An 8677-nucleotide genomic window follows, 5' to 3' on the forward strand; every position below is an offset into this window, starting at 1 on the left:
TACATTTTGATTTTACACGAACAGCTCTGCTCGGGCCAGTCTGCCATTTCTATGTTATGACGTAAACGTTTACAGGTTTTACCTATATTATTTTTACAGGATTTGTTGACAATAACGTTTTAAGTTAGATGTTTGCCCAAATCACATCTTCAGTATCTTTGGACAAACATAGGTACAGTAGTAGAACTTTTAGACTTGAACTATTAGTAACGTGAAACATGGCTAAGAACACTCCCGACTAACTCAGCTTTCAGACAAAAAAAAACTAAATCTAAATAGGTTCATCCGTTCGGGAGCTACGATGCCACAGACAGACACACACACACAGACAGACAGACAAACAGACAGATAGACAGACGGACGGACAGACAGACAGACACTTCAAACTTATAACACCCTGTCGTTTTTGCGTCGGGGGTTAAAAACATACATAAAAATACAACAATAAAATATTTTAGAAATTAGAATCCTTTTCACATTTCTGTCGAAAAGCGGTGGGATTGCATTCAATTAAAATAAATTAAAATAAAATAACATCCTAGTAAATTATAGAAAAAGCAATAATTATTGGAATAAATGCGGGATGCAAGCCTAAATGAATATAAATATTGATGTTAATTTATACGCGCGTAAACGTAATAAGGGCGATAAATGAAACCAGGCATATAATTCAATATTGTTATCATTAATTAAGAGGTGTTTTTGAGTTACTCTTAATTTCCACCGTAAAGAGAATTTTTGAAAAATTTCCCAGCAGCAATGTACTGTAAACGTGGTTGCGATGACAATCAATGACAACTGTCAACGAGCGTTTAACGCGAGTGTGTTTGCATTACGTTGCGGGCCGAATTAATTTGTATGTTTAAGACGATACGGGAGGGGTCAATTCTCCATATAAACGCTTTCGACTATTTCCTCCCTGGTTTTTGACGATAGAGCAATGATTTTTTCAACACGGATTATTATTATTTTTATTTGTGTCGGACCGTTTTTATTTTCTTGTATTCTTATTTTTAAAGACGCTAGTTAACTCATCAAAAATTTCCAAAAACGGCTTTATTGTTTATGGCGCAAAATAAGGTGCGATATTCAAAATTGGTAACAATTAGCCAAAAAAACTAAACGGTCCGACACAGATTATTTCATTGTTATTCAGATTCTCAAATTTCGTTACGATTGATTAAGTTTTGAAGGAGGAAACAGTCGAGAGCCTCGATTTTAAAGATTTTTTCGCAATATACTGAGGGACAATTTTTTTCCGATAAATCTAGTTAATAACACTAGTATATTTAACTAAATTTCCCAATTTGAAAGGGGGCCTCCTTTCCATTTTAGCATTTTGGTTCCTGTAGCCTCTTAAAGATCAACCTAATCAGTTTTCATTTTATTAGAATTCAATCTAGTAATTGCCTGTTGACAATTAGTAGATTGAATATAGCACTGCAGTAACATTGCAAACGAGTTGATTGATGAATGTATTCTTATTCGTAAAACGGCAAAAAAAGTGACAATCGCTTACTCATGCGTACGCACACATAGAAAACACGTACGCACACATACAAGTTGTACAATGTCTGGGTGAATACAGAAGCATGTTGCACTGAAACTGATTGCAACGTAGTGGCAATACCAGCATGGGGTACTACCATATAAAGTTTATACCAATTAAATAGGTCTTTCCCATCACGGAACAATGGTGTTCCGGACCTTTGGGAGGCGTGCGCGGGGCCGAAGCCAACGCGTAGAGGCCCTTTTGACACTTTAATGAAATGTAAGGGGTACACTGAGCGGGTGTTGCCCTTAGCCGTAGGGTGTAAGGACTATTTGAGAGTTAATGGAACCTAAAATGAACTGGGCTATTGGATGAAAGTGATGGACTAAATACTGGGCTATGGGATAAATAATTAAATATTATTATTATCACGAATTAATAAACGCCACAAAATAATTTTAATAATTGTTATAACTTATATAAATATCCTAACCACAAAATTAAAATTAAAAAAAAAACCCCGACCGCGGAATAGTTGACCGATTTTCATGAAACAGACCAAGAACACTCCCAACTAACTGAGCTTTCAAAGTAAAAAAAACTAAATCTAACCTAATATTATATTTACATTTACATAACATAATATTCTCATAAATATTTTGATTGATGTTATTGTCTTATTGTGTTTGTGTATTTTATGTTATTCCTCACACACACACAGTTTCGTTTTCATTCAACCCCTTATATGCCAAGAGTGGCACTGAAGCTTAAGTAGTTTCATGTGCTCTGCCTACCCCTTTATGGGATACAGGCGTGATCGTATCGCCGTGTGCCTGCTATACGGCCACAATTCAAAAAACCATTTTTTCGAGAAATCGCGTCTCAAAGTTTTGAGAGTATAGTTGAGGCTGTTAAATAGGATCTTACTTCTTGAGTTTTAGGTCTATGAATTTGAAATTTAGCTATTTTTACTCGGAATGATATAACCCTCCATAATATCACGCCACTTTTCGCAAAAAAAAATCTTTTTTTTAAGATACAATGCCTGAAAGACAGGTATTTAGAGTTATGGCTGTATTGCAGAAACATTTTTTAACGATTTTGAGATGCGTCCAAAATTAAACGATATTATTCGATAAAGGTATCATGCAAATATATATGAAAAAACACCAAATAGTTAAAATAATTTTATTTACGAACTTTGTTAGTAACGATAGCAATAATTATGTATAACTAGCTTATAATCATCAACATTATATTACATCATTACCAAATAATATTAATTATTTAAAATTGAAACAAATAAAACTTTGTAGCTTACGTATCTTGGTGTCACCCTGGATAGAAGCCTGAATTTCAAGGAACACCTGACCAGCCTCTCTGCGAAGCTCCAGACCCGGAACAGCATCATTCACAAGCTTACTGGAACTACCTGGAGTGCCAGCGCAGCAACGTCTCGGACAACCGCGCTATCCCTAGTCTACTCCTCTGCCGAGTACTGCTCAGCGGTGTGGCTAAACAGCACCCATACTACCGCGGTAACGCCCAGCTGAACCACACTATGCGACTCATCAGAGGCTGCCTAAAACGAACTCCCACACACTGGTTGCCGGGGATGACTATTTTACCTCTAAACTTCCGCCGAGAAGTGCCTATTTCGTGAAATCGCCAAGATTCGAGCAGACACAAGTTTACCCATCCACCGAGACCTCGACGCGCTAAAGGCTCTCAGACTGAAGTCTCGACTACCCCCCCAAATTGAATTCCACTAAAGTGGGTCACAAGTAAGCCCCTTAGAGGCATGGATAATGGACTGGGTAGCCAGAGCTCTTCCTACAGAGCTGTACGAGTTCGATACTGGGGCCCGACCGGTGTGATTTAAGGAGCCTTGACAGGTTTGGTGTCGGCTGAAACGTATCAGGACAGGCATCGGAAACTGCTCATCTTTGTGGTGCAGATGGAGATGGTGCGAGTCTGTGGAGTGACAGTGTGGCCACCCAGATCCGACGGTGCACCATATAGCCTTCGAGTGCCCCATAACCAAGTTTAGCGGAAAAGGGCAGATCTTAAGACACTTTCGACAAATCATCATCCTTCTTGCGTTATCCCGGCATTTGCCACGGCTCATAGGAGCCTGGGGTCCGCTTTGACAACTAAGACACTTTCGACAAATGCCGTTGAATATCTTAAGTCTAGTTTTTTAATAATTTAAGTAGAGAGCAACGTGTACTGACTGGTAAAAATAATTATGACCTTAGTAATGAGACATATTGAACTGCACTTGTAAGAAACAAAGTTGAGATTTGTTTAATCATTTTGTGTAGTAGTTTCGGCGTCGGGCTGGTAATTTTGTAATGATAAGTGTGATACTGACTGTTTGACACAATATTTAAAGGGATTTATCGCAATTATCACTCAAGTTTTTAGGACGCAACTCAAAACTTACATTTAAAACGTGTGCTATACAGCCACAACTCAAAACGGCCGTCGGTTTACATGCGAACAAACTGGCAAGTGGCCGTATTGCAGGGAATCTTCTGACAATTTATGGTCAATTCCATACGGCCACTTGTGAGAAAAAGGCTCTTAAGGACGTTTTTTGCTATGGCTCTCGAAATAAGGTCGTAAACTGAACAATTTTGAATACGAATCTGCAATAATCCAGAAAATTAAAAATTTTGAGTTGTGGCCGTATAGCAGGCACACGGCGGTATGTATGTATGTATGTTATTCCTTTATACATAGGCACATAGTTTGGATAAAATGTATAATCTTGTAAGTGCAAATGGTCCTGCTGCACTAACGTACTTGTATCAAATGCCGTTGGCTGAATGTGGGACGATCACGCTAACAGCGAAGGCTGTGATGCACATTATGTATTACCAAGTTAGATGAGACGAAAAAACGCGAGCCAGACGCGACAGGGCCCTATCTATAGTGTGGTCTAACGCCGTGTCTTGCGTGGGCGACGGTCGCGCGACCGTCGCCGTCGCGTCGTCTACTTCCATACCGATAAGGTTTGATTTCGTATGCGTCGCATCGCCGTCGCGCGACCATTGCGCGACCATCGCCCACGCAAGACACGACGTAAGAAATGCATTGAGTATTCGTCTCAGTCTGCTGTCTGTTGTTCTGTTGTAATTTCTGTAAATGCTCCTATTTAAATTAAAAAGAATCCATACTAATCCATTTCCATACTAATATTATAAATGGGAAAGTGTGTGTGTCTGTTTGTTTGTCCGTCTTTCATGACAAAATGGAGCGACGTATTAACGTGATTTTTTAAGTGGAAATTGTTGAACGGATCGAGAGTGACATAGGCTACTTTTTGTCCCTTTCTAACCCCCACTTCCCTTAAAGGGGGGGGTGGAAGTTTCTATGGAGCATTCGACAATTTTAAAATATAACGCGAGCGATGCCGCTGGCAAAAGCTAGGCTAAATATTATGGATCATAGAAAAATTCCTCTTTCTTTTCACTTTTCATACACACTATTATAGTAGACTTATATTGCCCGGGACATAGACCGTGATTACCTTTTTGATTTTTGTTTGATTTTTTTGATGTTAGTTTTGGGTTTTTGATTTTTGTTGTCTACGCATCTTTGACATACACCCTCATGATACATGCAACTGCGTCAAAATATCGGGAGCTCGACAAAAATCAAAAAGTTAATCACGGTCTATATCTCGGTCAACATTTATGTCTAATGAAAATAACAGTGAATCATTATAGCTTTAATTTTAAATAAAAGTGTAACGTAATGTAACAATATGGACTGTTCTGTCTGAAATAAACGAATACAATACAATTAAAAACTCTCATCATTATACCTAGTAATTTTCACATTTTCATATAATTAGGAACATTTTTTACTAACACGCTAAATAATGTACAAAATATTAAGTTAGATATACGGTGGATTACAATTTGATCTTCTCATTTTCAAAGTAAATAAAAAATGGAAAATATATGCTATTCGTGCACTTGTACATATTGTATTTCAAGATTGTTTGTTTTTCTCTACATTAGTAAGTGAATTGTAATAATCTTTTGGAGTAACATTATGCATACTATATGATCATACTCATCCTTGCGTTACCCCGGCATCTGCCACGGCTCATAGGAGCCTGGGGTCCGCTAGATGATTACTACTATAAATAGTATTTAATATTATAGATGGGAAATTGTGTGTGTCTGTTTGGTTGTCCGTCTTTCACTGCAAAACGGAGCTCTGCTACGAACTGACGTCATTTTTTTAATTGGAGATAGTTGAAGGGACGGAGAGTGACATAGGCTACTTTTTGTAATTTTCTAACCCCCCCACTTTACTTAAATACGGGATGGAAGTTTGTATGGAGCATTCGACAATTTTCGAATGTAATGCGAGCGAAACCGCGGGAAAAGGCTAGTTTAAACCATAAATCACATACATAATATAAATTTCCAAGTCTGGACTATACACTCGATCCACATAGTAACCAGCTCGGCTTCGATTTTCCATAGCTGATTATTCTTATTTTCACTTAGAAAAGTATTTTTAACTTCATGACTTTCTCGGTTTAGCTACAATATCACAAAGTACTTACTGAATTAATTATTAGTAACATATTACTATAGATCGAGAAGTTAGTGGCCGAACCCAATATCATCGGCGAAACGAAAGCTGAAAACGCTTGTAAAAGGTTAGTTTTTTGTCTGTAGCGCCGTAGCTCCCGAACGGATGAACCAATTTTAATTCAGTTTTTTTTTTGTTTCAAAGCTGAATTAGTCGGGAGTATTCTTAGCCATATTTCATAAAAATCGGTCCACAATGTCGGGTTTTTGTTTCAAAATTTTAATTTTGTGGTTATTGTTAGTTTTAATATATTATCACGTTAAATAATGTTTAGGCATACAGTCGATCCACAGTCTGAATTCGACCTCTCTCTGCCGTGAGACATTTTATGTTTCCATTTGTCAAACTATATTCCTGTTTGCTATATTATCAGGACCCTGGTACAAGTACCTGACAAGGGTCTGACCCAGGGGCTTAAAATGACATTTTCTTTGACGATCGATCGGTGATAACGTGGCGCGTTCCATAGAAAACGAAGCGCCGGAAGGTTTGACCCAACTAAGGCCCAGTCTAGCGTAAGCCATTCTTTATTCGACATGCGAAAACTAAAGAAATTTTCGTGTTAATGGGTCAATCTTTTTTTTTAGTGACAAATTTAAAGTTTAGATAGCTTACGTCCCAGACTTGGGTTACACAATCAACACAATATTCTTATCATTTTCCATGTTAGTGAATTAACAACAACCTACTTAGGTACATTATATTAAAAACTATGCCATAGGGTGGTAAAGGTGTTGCCACTGTGTAACGATATTTTCTGGTAAACCAATGCAAATAATATATGCATAACCAGCATAACCAACACACAAATACTTAAACATTAAAATATTCCTCTGCATCTGTAGGTACGTCTCATTTTTAGGGTTCCGTAGTCAACTAGGAACCCTTATAGTTTCGCCATGTCTGTCTGTCCGTCCGTCCGTCCGTCCGTCCGTCCGTCCGTCCGTCCGTCCGTCCGTCCGTCCGTCCGTCCGTCCGTCCGTCCGTCCGTCCGTCCGTCCGTCCGCGGATAATCTCAGTAACCGTAAGGACTAGAAAGCTGAAATTTTGTACCAATATGTATATCAATCACGCCAACAAAGTGCAAAAATAAAAAATGGAAAAAATGTTTTATTAAGGTACCCCCCCTACATGTAAAGTGGGAGCTGATATTTTTTACATTCCAACCCCAACGTCTGATATATTGTTGGATAGGTATTTAAAAATGAATAAGGGTTTACTAAGATCGTTTTTTGATAATATTAATATTTTCGGAAATAATCGCTTCTAAAGGAAAAAAAATGCGTCCCCCCCCTCTAACTTTTGAACCATATGATTAAAAAATATGAAAAAAATCACAAAAGTAGAACTTTATAAAGACTTTCTAGGAAAATTGTTTTGAACTTGATAGGTTCAGTAGTTTTTGAGAAAAATACGAAAAACTACGGAACCCTACACTGAGCGTGGCCCGACACGCTCTTGGCCGGTTTTATGGTTATAATTTTAGACATGTTCAAATCCGGAAATGTGGAAAATGCTATTTGACTGTTAGTTAAAGGTACGACCTCAATATTATATCAAACAACATATTTAGTACTAAAAAGTCATTCAATAAATTCAATAACGTATCATAAACCCACACCGGGGCAAACGACGCAACGGAGCCACGCTGTGACGTCATCGCCCAAATCAATTGTTTAATTTTTTTTGTTCTTTCTATTATTATTGTTCTTTTTATTTTCTCTCTTTTTTAGGGTTCCGTAGTCAACTAGGAACCCTTATAGTTTCGCCATGTCTGTCTGTCCGTCCGTCCGTCCGTCCGTCCGTCCGTCCGTCCGTCCGTCCGTCCGCGGATAATCTCAGTAACCGTTAGCACTAGAAGGGTCGAAAACGGACAACGGGTCGGGCTCTGGGACCTTCTCAGAAGACCTGAACATGTCGATTACCACTCCGCTAGGAGCTCACAACTCGGTCTTCCAAGCTGAGTGCATGGGCATCATTAACGCGGCAGCTGCTATAACTGCAAGGAAGGTAGTAGGATCCTCCATCCGCATACTCTCTGACAGTAGAGCAGTCCTTATGGCTTTAAGGAGCCATTTAATTACATCCAAACTCATACACGAATGCCATAAACGACTAATGGAGGTAAGTCATAAAAACGAGATCATCCTACAATGGATCAAGGGACACAGCGGATCCCGAGGTAATGATGCTGCAGACGAGCTAGCCAGACAGGGGTCGAGTGCGGGGGCCATTGGCCCAGAACCAATTCTCCCGATACCATTCAGCAAGGTACGCTCAATGCTACTATCATATACAGGGAAACTACACACAGCACACTGGCTAAACCAGACTGGATGCAGGCAAGCGAAAATGGCCATGCCCAGCATCAGTGGAAAACTCACAAGAACGCTCCTTCAACTAGGGAAGGTCCGTCTGAGAATGGTAACCAGTGTCATAACAGGTCATGGACTATTTAACAAACATCTTTTCATAACAGGTGCTACGGACAGTCCCCTGTGCCGAGGGTGCATGGAGACAGAGGAAACAGCTGCTCACGTGGTGCTGGAGTGCAGCGGGGTGGCTCCA

Source organism: Leguminivora glycinivorella, chromosome 23, assembly GCF_023078275.1.
Source record: "Leguminivora glycinivorella isolate SPB_JAAS2020 chromosome 23, LegGlyc_1.1, whole genome shotgun sequence".
Lineage (NCBI taxonomy): Eukaryota > Metazoa > Arthropoda > Insecta > Lepidoptera > Tortricidae > Leguminivora > Leguminivora glycinivorella.